Source organism: Eptatretus burgeri, chromosome 1, assembly GCF_056783735.1.
Source record: "Eptatretus burgeri isolate ZD-2024b chromosome 1, Ebu_testis_v1, whole genome shotgun sequence".
Taxonomy (NCBI): domain Eukaryota; kingdom Metazoa; phylum Chordata; class Myxini; order Myxiniformes; family Myxinidae; genus Eptatretus; species Eptatretus burgeri.
The window spans coordinates 156,285,109-156,300,548 of NC_140961.1; positions in this window are offsets into that span (position 1 = coordinate 156,285,109).

Genomic DNA, 15,440 nt, shown 5'->3' on the forward strand with positions numbered 1-15,440 from the left:
ACAGTATTACCCTTATTATTAAACGACGTGTCAAACTCCTTTTATATCATGCCAATCATGACAGAATTGTCAGAAAAAAATTACAACTTATGGAAATGCCTTGATATGTATTTTTTTTATGAAAAGGCTTCCGTTTCATCGATTGGGAATGATGTCTTTGTTCTTTAATTTGTGTTCACTGCTTTCATCTCGTTATATCTCATCGTTCACATGAGATATGTGAGAGAATGATAATCTCAATGTGGACTCTCCGAAAAATCAAATGAGTGACTGGCAATTATTTTTCTCTAATTTTGATTTTGCAATTTATCAGCTTTCACTGAACTATTATACAATGTATTGCAATGCCAGATTTACATTCGAACTGAACTGTCACAGTTACTTGTTTTCATTTTTTGTGAAGCCTCAGATTTAATAATAAACCATGACACAGTGTCTGCCACGGTTGTTGCCTCCAAAAACGACATTTGACCAAATTTCTTTCTTTCAAACAGATTCAACACCAGGATCTTTCGCTGGCTAATGGCAATGATATATGCAATTTTGGAAGTTAATAATAACCATTTATTGCTTCCAAATGTAACTCTTGGTTACATGATTTATGAGGCCTGTTTTAATACTCACAAAGCAGTCAAAGCCACAGTAAGTTTCATTGGTTCAGAAATAGCACAAACGCAAGAAAATATCTGCAAACCAAGAGCGATAATTGGAAGTGCAAGCTCCTCATATTCTGGCATCGTTGCCCGTTTTCTTGGTCCATTCTACATCCCACAGGTGATATCAGGTCACACACACACACACACATACACACACACACACACACACACACACACACATATATATATATATATATATATATATATATATATATATATATATATATATATATATATGTATATGTATATATCTTCTTCTTCTTCTTAAGGCTGCTCCCGTTTGGGGTCGCCACAGCGGATCATCCGTATGATCCGCATACTGATTTGGCACATGTTTTACGCCGGATGCCCTTCCTGATGCAACCCTGGTCGCCTCTTACGACACAGGGATATGGTACACCTATTTTAACCGGGGTATACACCGGCCCAGTACACTGGTACTCATTTCGCCTACCTCGGAAGGATGACAGGCTGAGTCAACCCCCTGGTGTATTAATTCAGTGGGCCAACGGGGCTTGAACTCAGGACCTTTTGGATCCCAAGCTGCTGCCCTAGCCACTGCGCCAACACCAGGTATATATATATATATATATATATATATATATATATATATATATATATATATATATATATATATATATATATATATATATATATATATATATATATATATATATATATATATATATATATATATATATATATATATATATATATATATATATGATATTGTTTCGGTGAGATGTTATTCAAAAAGTGTAGTGCACTAAAACAGTGACAAGTTAAAATATTGTACCTTCAGAGTACCCACACTATGAGTGATGCTGTTGGCTCCTCATGGTATTTTGGGTCCTCATGATCTTTTGTGTCCTCGGTCTTTTGGATCTCTTGTGTCTTTTGGGTCCTCAGAGACTTTTGCATCCTCTGGATCTTTTGAGTCCTCTGGGTCATTTGTGTATGTCAGGTCTTTGGGGTCCTTATAGACTTTTTGGTACTCGGGGTATTTTGGCTGTTTTGGTTTCTCGGGGTCTTTAGGGTATTTTTGGTCTTTTGAGTGTTCAGAGTCTTTGGGGCATTTTTGGAACATTGGGTTTTTTGGGGTATTTAAGGGTATTCAGAGTCTTTTGAGTCTTTGGGGTCATTTGAGTATTCAGGGTCTTCAGGGGTGTATTTGGTGTTTTGGCTCTTCAAGGTCTTTTGGTGTTTTGGGTCTTTGGGGCATTTTATGTCATCGGGGTCTTGGATCTTTGGGGTCTTTTAGGTATTTAGGGCCTTTTCAATCTTTCCGGTATTCTTGGTCTTCAGGGTCTTGTGGGTCTTTTACCTGGGGTTATTTTGGGTTTTGAAGGGTCTTCAGGGTGTTTTGGGCCTACAGGGTCATTAAGGGTCTTTTTGGTATTTTGGGTCTTTGGGGTCTTTTCGGTGTTTGGGGTACTTCAGGTTAAGTATTTCAGGTTACATTTGTGGGTGACATCAGGTCAGCTGTCCAGCAAATGAGGGAAGAGTGGAAATACATAGTACCGATATACATACAAACATACCTACATGTATACATCGATACATACATAGATACACTTGTTCCAGTACAGTATAGATAGATAGATATAGTAAACTTGCCGACACTGGTCTCTTCTGTGGGAGGTAAGTGATAGCACTGAACCAATCATGTTCTGTGATGTACTTCGGGATGCAGAGCTAATACTCGGCAGCCTCAACTTCACTTTTTAATATTATATGAAACTACATTTGAGGTGAAACGTAGATTAATCCTCAGATAGAATCTAACCTGCCGGAATCATAAAATGAGTTTGATCAACCAATTCGTAACTCGTCCAGGGATTTCCCAAACACCGAAATTGTTAAAGCACATGAGGAGGTAGAAATCAGGCGACGCTTGTTAACTTGCACACTGGTGATACACACTTGGGGTTCACTGTGATTTCTGATGCCTCCCCCAAACTACTTGTACTCAGAGCGTGGGTCGCGAAGGGTTTTTATCACTCTACACACGAACCGATGACACATCCAAATCAACACCTCTCCTTACCTCGCTTCGTGCCTTTGTCTAGTTTTACTTGCACACATACACACACACACACACACACCCACACACACACACACACACACACACAACAAACACACGCACACACAAACACACACACACACACACACACACACACACACACACACACACACACAAAAACACATGGCAGATTGCAGCAATGCATTCTCACTTTAAGATTTTTGAATTAAAATCGATTCATTTTCTCCCTGCGCAAATGAAGCGAAAGACAACGCAAATGAAACAATATTGACAACAATGCCAAACAGTAAACTAACTTTTTGTAAGGACTTTGTAAAGGACATAAACAAAAGGCATGAATAACTAATGTAATGTGTTACAGATGGTGATATAAGAGAAACTTGGTAAAACAGTGGTAAAACCCGGAATTCATTGTTTTATACACCTTTAAACCTCTTTAAAGCTTAATTTGAATTGTACTATATCTTGAATACTGTAGAACACAAATGATCCTCATAGTGCTTTGAAGAACCATGTTTTAGATCGATATGTAGCAAGAGAGGTCATGGCATGTATGAGGGTACAGTATTAGGGTAAAGAAAAGGCTGCCGATATGGCAATGTACAATGCAAATTGACGCTGCATTTTATGGTGATCAATAGTCTCCATCTCCTAATATGCGATTCAACATCATCTTATCACAGTGTATAAAGTGGTGCATGAGATTACTTCAGTTGCGTTGAACATCCAGAGATTTTTAAACAATCAATAAAATCACTATTTTATTATAATTGAAGTTTTTACTTTAACACTCATGTGAGGGGTAGCGTTTTCTATGAACTCTTTCGTTTAAATTTTTGTTTTAAACTTTATTTTGCAGGTACAAAGTTTAAAAAATCAGACGTTATTTGATAATATATTGCTTCTATTAAATCTCGAAACAAAGAATATAATTTGTTTGAAAAACGGAAATGTCGTTAAACTTTCTTTGTTTATTCCAGATAAGCTACGTCTCAACTTGCAAATGTCTTAGTGACAAGAAGGAATATCCATCTTTTCTTCGCACAGTACCGAGTGATGCTTTCCAAGCCACCGCAATGGCTCGCATTGTGTCTCATTTCCATTGGGTTTTTCTGGGAGCATTGCAAGATGATGATGATTATGGAAAACAAGGGATCGCTCAATTTGCAGAAGAAGTCGAAAATAAAGGGCATTGTCTCGACTTTATCGAAACGATCCCTAATATTGAGGAAGTGGACAAAATTAATCTTCTTGGTGAGGAGATTCTTCTCTATTCATAAAGATGATCACATTATTTCAATTCATATTTAAACATGTACTATATACATACTATATACATATCAGCAACTTTCTCTGACTGTTTAAGTGTGGGACATTTGAAATGATGTATGATTGCCAACGAGGCCTTTCGGGCATGCACTGTTCCTGCGTTTCCAGTGAATCACTTTTGCTTACCGGGACATCTTTCATCTGCCAGATTATTTGGTTTCTCAATACAAATTAAACTCTCGAAAACATCGGAAATACGAGAAATATTTTTGCATGAGAGGCGTCGAGTTCCTATAATTTCCTGTTTCTACAATCAAGCGATGACAAACACACACACACACACACACACACACACACACACACACACACACATGCACACACACACATGCACGCACACACACACACACACACACACACACACACACACACACACACACACTTCTCGTTTTACCAGTATATGTAAAAATCTGGTTTAATTTCTCTTGTGGCCCAAAAACCAAACAATCAAAATATTTATGACAGCCCTCACACCTCCCACTTCCCCAACCTCATATAACTCAGAGTAAACGTCATCTTTTTGAAAGTTGACTTATAACTTTCCCTGTGCATTCACAAACCCTGATATTGTTACGAATTTGGAAGCTTGCTGCACTCAACATCCAGTTCCTTATAGAACAGTTATATCGGTAAGTACGTGTTTCTAGTTGGGGTCCCATCCCTAGTCTAATGGGAATTAAATGTTTGTGCGCTGTGGAGTTATTTTGATAGTCAGGGTTTTCTTTTACATTTTTACATCACTTAAAACAACAACAACACCAGCGGCACCGTCGCCTTGCTCACCGACGTCATAGCACACGTGTTTCTGGCTGCGGACGTGAGTGGGACCCCTCACTCCAGAGCAGACTCCGCCCACGACGACTCCGCCCACGAGCCCTTCGTCCAATCAGGATGCTCATTGCCTCAGATGGGGACTCCACGCAGAAGGGTGGGAGTCGCCCCGTCTTCCGTGGGTCTGGCCAATGATGGACCGCCAGCGAATTGCGTGATGCAACCGTCCAATCAGGTGTCGAGTGGCCAGGCAAGAAATCCCTCCCACCTCGGGACAGGAATAGTGATCGGGCGTTCTGTCTGGCTATCTGGGTCGGCCTCGCCTGGTGTTGTCTGATCCACGGAAGCTTTTCTGGCCTTGAGCGCCTATCACCTCGTCATCTCCCACCTTGTCTGCCTTCGTGCTGGCTGGCGTCCATCATTCTGTCCCTTGTCCCTGGTGATTGCTGCTGCCTTGAGGCGGTGGGTTCGAGCAACGCCACCGGACAAGCTCGACCACACCGCACGAGGTGGGAAGGTGCAAGTGCAGGCTCTTGTCCTCAGCTCGCCTTCCCTCCCGAGCTTAAGGGCTGAAAAAAGGCCACGGCCATCATTTCTTTTGTGTGTGTGCGTGTGTATCTGTGGGCCCAGTCCATAAGTAGCAATTGTTTAAGTGCCTTGTACATTATTTGCATTTCTTCTCGATAGTCGGTTTAACACTGCTCTCTGTGTTCCCCTCTCTGCCTATTTTAAATAAATATCCATTTTGTTGATTGTTTCAGCTGGTTGTTGTGTTTCCTTCATTGGCTCAGCATGATGCATGTTGAGAAATTGGGAAGCGGCAAATTGTGCATTCGGTCCAGCGCGGCTCTGGAACTCCGCTCGGTTATGCTGGATCCGAGCCATTACCGCAACTCGGATCGGACAGAGTCGGCCGAGGGTGTGGTTTCCCTGGAAGTTGGATGGCGTGAGTACTTAGGTAAATTGGAGTTTGACAAGTGGACCCTACCTCACGCTGTCAAAGTATTGGCGACCACGGTCCTGTAAGGGACTCGTGCCTCTCGGAGTTCTCCAAGAATCATGATCTCCATTCCGGGTGTTCGGTGGAGCCGACTCTACTGCTCCACCGAGCAGTCATGCTCACCACCGACACCTGGCCCCACAACAATATGACCTCACTTTCACTGTTAAAAAACACCCAACCATATACAGTTCATCTATCAAACTCTTTTGTTGTGCAGGCATGCCACCACAGTAGGGTGAATATACTGATTCTGGCTCACTTTCCCCCATGTTAATGATTGGGGGATTCTCAGCGATTCATATTTTTCCCCTAAAAATAAACCCCGTTTTTGTCCCAACCTGTTGAATTCTCTGCTGTTGAAATATATATAACATATAAGTGAATGGAGATTTTAACCGCCTCCCCTTTTAGACTCGGAGCACTTTTTTTCAAATAACCGATGCATATTGTTTAGCTCACTCATTGAACCTATAAAGATTTGTTCATTCTCAAATTCCTTCAACAGTTTAAATTCTTTGCACAATAATCCCCATCTAAAATCTTTAAAAATAAAACATTTGAATCTTTATATTTTTCAAGATACCCCTTTTGTGTCACGATGAAATGATATACTTCCCTCATTGATCTCATCTGACCTCCCCCTGGGTTGCATATCATTTTGAGATTGTAGTACATTATTTTTCCATTGTTCAATTGAAAACCATCAAAGTTTTCAGTCCATTCAAGGATATTAATTTTTTTCTTTACATCCTCCAACTTACTAGTTTTTAAATTGATTCACTTATTTGTTTTATTTACCTTTGTTTTAGTTATTTTTTCAATGACTTACTTGATATTTTTCACATTCACTATGTTTTCCATTTATATACCAAGACTGAGATTTTCTCCATTATTTAGTTTGATTAATACTTGGTTCGACCATTTATATATTGTGAAAAAGGCGGTGGTAGCCCTTAAAAACCCTAACCCAATTCTATTTAGTTAAAACTTGTATCCACATGGAACACAATTTATTCTATAAACTCTATAATACAATATCCATATGGAACACAATCTATTCCATTATATAAAATAAATCTTATCATCAAAGGCTCCTAATGCCTTTAAATTTAATTCTTCACAATATATCTTATGTTTATAACTTCTTATTGTATTCATTTTCCTATATTCTTCTTTCTTATTCATCAAATCTTTATAATAATTTCTAAAAGTTATTGATTTCTTTATTCCCTATATCCTTTTATCAATCTGATCACCATACTTATAAGCATATGCCTTTGCTCTCAATGCATTAAACTCACTCATTACTTTTCCACCCAACTCATCCTTAAACGTACCAATAACCTTTTCATTCTTTTTTGAAAATAACTCACTCTTCTTACTAAAATTACTTGTATCATATTCTCCAATATTTTTCTTCATATCTTTGTAAACATCATCAGTTTTTATATCTGCAATAAAACTATCAGTGTCCATATATAACAATGAAACATTTTCACCATACTCTTTCTTAAAGTCATTATACAAATAATCATACATCAATATCATTGAGAAATCAATAACTGCTGTTCCAATATAAATTGGTTTGTCCATTACAATACTTTCCTTTTCCATATGAATAGCAGAAAAGTTCTCTGAAAAAGTATCTTCTCTCTCAATACTTGGTTTATTTATCAATCGAGAAGCTTCCTTCCAAGATGTTGCAAATCTAATGTTTTGCCTGTTTCTAACATTTTCCATTGTCTTTCCAACGACAGCATTATTCATCAATTTATAGAATTCACCTTCAAATTTTACTTTTGTATTTGTTCTCATATCTCCATTGAATTTAATGTACTTTTTTCATCCAAGGACTTTGTTTAAATTTTTAAACTCTATGAATTTTAGCCAATCTCAATCCTTCTCCCAAAAACTGTTTCAAGCTTCTCTGATACAAAACATATCCCTCTTTATCATAGAATGTTGGTAATAACTATTCTGTTAATTTACATTTAATATTAAAATTTTAAGAAAATCACTTAACCATTCTTTCTTTGGGGTTTCTTTCTCACATGCAAAATGAAGGTCTTTATGCTTATTATGAAGATCACTCGGGTACCTCAAATCAACTTCAAAATAATAACGTTCTTCTTCCTCATTCAATTCCTCCGGGAGAAGGAATAACAATATTCATCAAAACCTTTTCATAATCCTTTTCTTCCACACACTCTAATTTACCATAAGGCAGACATTGAGACATTGCCCATCCATACAACTTATTAGCATCAAAATACATCAAATATTTACGATATTTTTCACTATCATTATTTGGAAGATATTTATTATTTGCTTTTGCATATCTTTTTGAACATACTTGTGATATTCCACCTCTCGTAGACTTCTCAATCATCAAAAGCATATCTACATCACTGATTAAATCTATATCTTGTTTTGTCATTTTCAACATTGCACTCAAAGCTAAGCCAGGAGCTGTGAAATAGTGGGCAGGATGTAATCCATAACAATTTTTATTTTGATAGAGTGATCAAAAAGCTTCAAACACATCAGCGAACAATAAAATATGTTTTTAAATACAAATCATGATATTCTACAAGCTTCTTTATCTTAAATATTTTCCAAATTTCTTGTGCGTGTTTATATTCCTTATCACTTATCTCTTCTTCAGAAAGGTTATTATAGAAACCTTGTTTTGAAGGAAGTCGTGTTTCTTGAAATCTCATAAATGAATGCATATAATCAAAAGGATAAATTTCCTTACATGTAAGAATTTTCTCTTTACTTTGAATTTTATTCCTTGTTTGCATTTCCTCTCTAGTTAGAATTCCCTATTTCATCAAAATTTCATCTTAATCAGAATTTTCTCTTTATGTAGAATTTTATCTTTTGGAAAGAATGAATTAAGATTTGGAAAAGAGCCCTTGGAACTTAGATTCGATGCTAGGTAGGCTAGTGGTGTTCCCATAAACTTGAAAGAATCTAGAAACCTAATACATGTTAAAGGTTTTGTGAATATCATTTTACTAAATGAAATGTACTTTTTACTTGTGTTTGTTATGGCAGAAATATTCCTGGTGTTTTTGAAAGTTCATTTATGAATAGATGTGTATCATGGTTGGCGCTGTTGTGAAGAAAGACTGGAATAAAAGAAGGAAATTTATAATTAAGATTACAACAGGAATGAGCGGGACCTCTATATTTACCAGAAAGATGACAATGATCCCTAACTTTGACCTCAACCCCAATTTCCTCCTCACAAAATGGCAGATATTGTTCTTTCTAAATTCTATTTTTTTTTTCTTCGGTTAATTTCATCGGTTCATTTGTTTCTTTCGTTAATTTAGTTAGTCATATACAATCCTTTTCTAATCGTTTTACAAACTCTTGTGAAGCTTTTTTTCCACTATAATGTTCAAGTTTATTATACTTTTCTCCAACAGATGATTTGATATAATAACAGAAACCACAAGGAATATGTTTTTGAGATTTATTTGTATACGATTCTTTTGGATGAGGAGAAGCAGTATTTATCTTTTTAAGGATACATTCAAAATCAGCGAATATCACAAATGGGTGCATGATAGATTTATTATAATCTTCAAAAGAAATATTTTGAACAGGTTTAGGCATTGCAATTACAGCTGATTTGTGATTACTACAACATTTTGAATGTTGTTCCAATCATTCTTTTGTATGAAATGAATTAAGACATCGCTTACAAGGATATTTTGTTAGCTGTTATGAATACCTGAGAAGAGATTAATCCTGATAAATTATTGAGGTATGTATAATGTGAATTCTTTCCAACATTAAAATATAAAAGATCAATGTGTGTTTCTTCATTTCTCTCTGTAATCTTTAATACCTGAACTTTATTCTCTCGAGTTAATCGAAATACATTCATAGAAAGATTATTCTTTTTCTCAAATTTCGGAATATCTGTTAGTGGCATTGGGAATTTAAAATCTTTAATGTCCAAGGTATTCTCATATAGCATATATTGTTTTACTCTTTCTGAATTACAATTTGGTGGATGTAAGTGAGCAAGAACAAACAAGAGAAATCATTTATATTCATTGTTCTTTATATTAACAACTGCCTTATTTAGTTTTATTCCTTTTGGTAATTCAATATAAGAAGAAGCTTTAAGAGGGTCTGATTTTAGAATGTGTATATCTAAAAAGATGATTTTTGAAATATTAAATCCACTTCCTACCACTGTATTATCAACATCCTCCTCTTCTCTTGATAGTTCTTCAGAAACCCCACGATTCAAAAAATCTTGAAATGATGTTATAAAATGAAGATCTGTTCTCATATAAGGAGTTTGTTCTTCATCTTGTCTTTTCTTATTCATTTTCACTCTCATGTAAAACTTTAAAGTTTTCATTTCTTTTAATGTCTTTCTAATAACTTTTTCAACATCAGGTTTCACTATTTTCAATTGATTCAGCTATTGATGATGGACCGGGTTCTCCAAATTGAAAAATCCTTATTTTAATATGATTCTTAAAAGCTCCATCAGTGTTTTCAATATAATAGTCTCCCTTGACTTTAAACTCATTCTCCTTGTGTTTTGTGATTGAAGGTGCTTCTTATAACTACTCTTAAAAACATCCTTTGAGCAGATATCACAATGTTTTGTTTTCAACTCGAGGAGATATTTGATAAAATAGATGAAATATGTGTTTGTTGGTTTGAAGTTGTTTTTTTGTAATATTTATACTCGTGATTACAAACATCGCAGTACATTGTATTCAGCATACTTAGAAAATAAAACTTTGCTGAAACTAAAATTTTCTTGATGAAAATTTCGTTTAATTTACAGGTGAATCTGTGCTAAAAAAACATTTTATTCTCCAACTTTTTTCACTTAATAAATACAATGTTTCAAGACACAAAAGACAAGTTTCAACCAAACTCTTCATTTGTTAAAGATACTGTGAAATATGTCAGGGTCAGGTCAGGTATGGGAGCATGTGCCAGAACAGCGCGTCGCTGCATCCACTTTCTGCCGGTATTCCAGGGTCTGGCCATCCCCCAGGCACATGCCAGGCCCATCCCCATCTCCTTGAGATGATGGTCAACCTGCTGCAACCACGAGGCATGTGGTCGGCCCACTGGCCTCCTCCACTCATGAGACTCCCTCACTGAGAGAATCTGGTGAGCAGGATCAGCCTCAGGAGAACGAGCCACATGTTTTACTGACGCTGATGTAAAATTGTCAATATGTCAAGGATGTAAAATTGAACAAAGAGAAATATAACTACTCTTGGATAAAACAATTATGGCGAATAATTTGAGTTCTTCAATTTCCTTCAGTGGAAGGGCTTTTAGTACACCTGGAAGAACATCAATTAACGTATCTCTAACAAAAGTTTATCCTCTCTTTCTGGCAATATATTCAAAACTAGAAAAAGCAATGAAACAAGAAAAAGTTTCAAAAAATAAAAACCTGATGGATGAAGCTTCAGAAAGAAAAGATAAGACCATCTGGATTATGCAAGGAAAAATTTGTATTTTTTTGAAACAACCCGAAAGATCTCCTTGAGATGATGGTCAACCTTCTGCAACCACGAGGCATGTGGTCGGCCCACTGGCCTCCTCCACTCATGAGACTCCCTCGCTGAGAGAATCTGGTGAGCAGGATCAGCGTCAGGAGAACGAGCCACATGTTTTCCTGACGCTGATGTAAAATTGTCAATATGTCAAGGATGTAAAATTGAACAAAGATAATATTGGGCGTGGCTTACGAAAATACCTCATGAAAAGTGGGCGGGGCTTAGCAAAAAGTGGGCGTGGCTTCACAAAAAATAACCTGTGGCTCAGGAGGTGGTCAAACAAGAGCATAAAGAGAAGTTTATCATTTCGTTATGGCACAAAAGGGGTATCTTCAAAAATATAAAGGTTCAAACTAACAAATCCTGATGAAATAAAGGATGTTAATATATCAGGTGAGTAGGGTGAATTTACTGATTCTGGCTCACTTTTCTCAATGTAAATAAATGGGGGATTTTCAGCGATTCATTTTTTGTTTCCCCTAAAAAGTAAACCTCCTTTTAATCCCAAGGAGAATTGATTTGTCTCCCCTTTTAACCTCGGGACACTTTTTTCAAATAACCAATGCAATAACATAAAGATTTGTTCAAGTCTTAAAGTTCCAATGTGATTTGTTAAATGTGATTCTGAAGAAATATCTGAAACATCTAAGCCTCGGGACACTCTTTTTCAAATAACCAATGCATATTGTTTAGCTCACTCAATGAACCGATTAAGATTTGTTCATTCTCAAATTCCTTCAATGGTTTAATTTTCTTTGCACAATAATCCCCATCAAAAATATTTAAAAACAAAACATTGGAATCTTTATATTTTTGAAGATACCCCTTTTGTGCCATAACAAAATGATAAACTTCTCTTAATGCTGTTGTTTGACCACCTCCTGAGCAACAGGTTATTTTTTGTGAAGCCACGCCCAGTTTTTGCTAAGCTCCGCCCACTTTTCATGAGGTATTTTCATAAGCCACGCCCACTTTCATAAGCCCCGCCCACTTTATTAGGTATGTGTAAGCCACGTCCACTTTTCCTCAGCCCCACCCACTTTTGCAAAGCCCCGCTTACTCTTACATCATTTTCAGTTCATCTCTGACTCACAAAGAAATCACTAGAAAATTCTGGAATGTTATGGTTTTGAAAAATTTCCCAACGAAGGCTTGCATGGGCTTGCCCAGGGAATTTCCAAAGGAAACCACACCCACCAGTCTTTCCCGATAAAATCCTCAAGCCCAGGCTCCATTTTAAACATTTTTTTTGCTGGCAATGGTGTGCTGTGTGCTTGCCTGGAGATTGACGACTTGTATGGAACTCAACCTTCAAGTTGATGAACCAGATTCAAACCTCTTATCCATTGAGGTAAGATTTTATTTCCCTATTTTCAGTTTGATTTAATCATTGTCTCATTTAAGAATAAAATAACTTAATTAATACATTATTATTTTCTCTCACAGGAAATTGTATCTGAAAATACCGATTTTGCCACAACTTTGGGCCAAATTGTTGGCGTGGTTGAAGACCTTGTGAGCGACCAAGACCCAGAGAACGAGCGAGACCTTGAGTGGGATGACTTTGGGGTTCCTTGGAGATTGACTACTTGTATGGAACTAAACCTTCAAGTTGATGAACTGGATTCAAACCTCTTATCTGTTGAGGTAAGATTTTATTTTCCTATTTTCAAACTTTGATTGAAGCATACTCAATTAATAATTAATTCACTTGATTAATACATTATTATTTTCTCTCACAGGAAATTGAATCTGAAATAGTAAATGAAAATACTGCTTTTGCTACAACTTGTGGCGAAATTGTTGGCTTGGTTGAAGACCTTATGAGCGACTAAGACCCACAGAACGAGTTTGTCCTTGATGATCCAACCAAAAAGTTATACCTTGGAGACCAGCAAAGTCCTTAAAAAGAGTTTTGCAACAATAGTACTCATTGTGAGTTATCAAGACAATACACCCTGAATAAGTGACACCTTGATGAGCCAGAATACAAGTTTTACCTTGGAGACTCACAATATTTAGACATTTTGAAAAATGGAGTTTTCCTTGATGATCCACAGTTATACTATGTGAGATCTATCACTGAAACCCATCAACATTGGAAAAATGGAGATTTCCTTGATGATCCACAGTTATACTATGTGTGATCTATCACTGAAATCCATAAAAATTGGAAAAATGGAGATTTCCTTGATGATACACAATTATACGATGTGAGATCTATCACTGAAACCCATAAAAATTGGAAAAATGGAGATTTCCTTGATGATCCACAGTTACACTATGTGAGATCTTTCACTGAAACCCATAAAAATTGGAAAAAATGGAGATTTCCTTGATGATCCACGGTTACACTATGTGAGATCTATCACCGAAACCCACTATATTTCTGGAAATTGTGATTGTAACTTGGAGTCTTGGATAGATGTTTATATTTTTGGAGACTTTAAATGTGGGTTCTGGCTTGATAACTCACAATGTGATACGTATCTTGGAAAGTCAACAGGAATGTGGTTATACCTTGGAGACTTGGAAAGTTGGGTTTATTTTGGAGACTTGAAATGCCACCACTCTTTGGGATCAAAACCTATCAAGAAAGTTCTTACTCCCGCTTTCTACGTCATCAAACCCGAAAGCCTTAAAAGACAGAATTGGAAGAAGAGAAAAAAAAAGAAAAAAAATATATAGGTGGAAATCTCATTTTGAAAAAGACATTGTGTTGGGGGGTTGGGGTTGAGATTTTGAATGTAAGGGTTGGGACACACACACACACACACACACACACACACACACACACACACACACACACACACACACACACACACACACACACACACTAAGCCTTGACTATTCAGTTGAGGATTCTGTGTTTGGGGTTCACAGATCTCAGAATGTCCCCCTTCACACACATTATATACTGTTATACACCTCGGACTTGGCCCTTGAGTGTCCACAACGGTGTATCATAGGAGGGAGTGAAGCTCCAAACCATTGCTCCCATGGGAATTATCTGCTTAGTTTTTTATTTTGTAATTCATGTGAATAAAATGAACCGAAAATCTCTTCCCCTTCTAAATCATATATCTTATAAGTCCAACGAACCGTATCTATTACATAAACAATTTTTAAAAGTTCGTTCGTCCATCGTTTAATATCACCTTTTTCAAAATGAGATTTTCACCTATATATTCTTACGATATCAACAACTTTGAACATAGGTTTTCTGATATTAATCTCTTTTTCACATTTTAATTTTGTAAATGTTTCTGATGGTTTCATATTCGTTGACATGTGAATCGTGTCATTATACTTATCCACAATATCCTAAATAAAAGATGTCCATTGTTTTGAACCAAGTTCTGTGAATTTTTTATGGAGTCTCTCTTTTAAGGTACGATGAAAACGTTCAACAACAACGGTCTTCCCTTCATTAAAGGTAGTGTATCATGTAATACTGTTATTTTTTTAGAAAATTTCAAAATGTCTTGTTGTAAAACTCTCGACCCTCATCAGTCCACAATTTTTTAGGTTTTCTCTTACTTTTATTAAATATCTGTTGAAAGGCTAATATAAGAGTATTACCTGTTTTGTTTTTTAAAGGGACAACCTATGCGTATCTACTCCTCAAATCAAAAACGGTTAAAGCATACTTGTACCCCTTATCATTATTCAGTTCAATCAAATCAGCGGACCAGATATAATCAACTTCCTTGGAATAAACCTTCCTTCTACGAAACTTTGTGAATATTGGTTTATGTAATTCATCAGCTAATTGCTCTTCAGTCTTAATGACATCATTCGAGCCTATAAGTTTTTTGAATTTCCAAGTCCAAGTTTCAATTTAGCTCTGAACATCTTCTTCACGATCAACCGATCAACTTTTTCTCTCAAGGTTGGATTTTGTATCAGAGACAAATTATACAACATTTCTCTATCGGCTTCATGCTTTTCCTACAAAGTTGTGGTATTCCCATAATCAATATCTTGTCTCATGCACACTTCAACAACTCTATTGATGGGTTTCCTCCATGATTTATGATTGTCTGTCTCATCTAATCTTTTATCCAAGTTTGTGCCTGGAC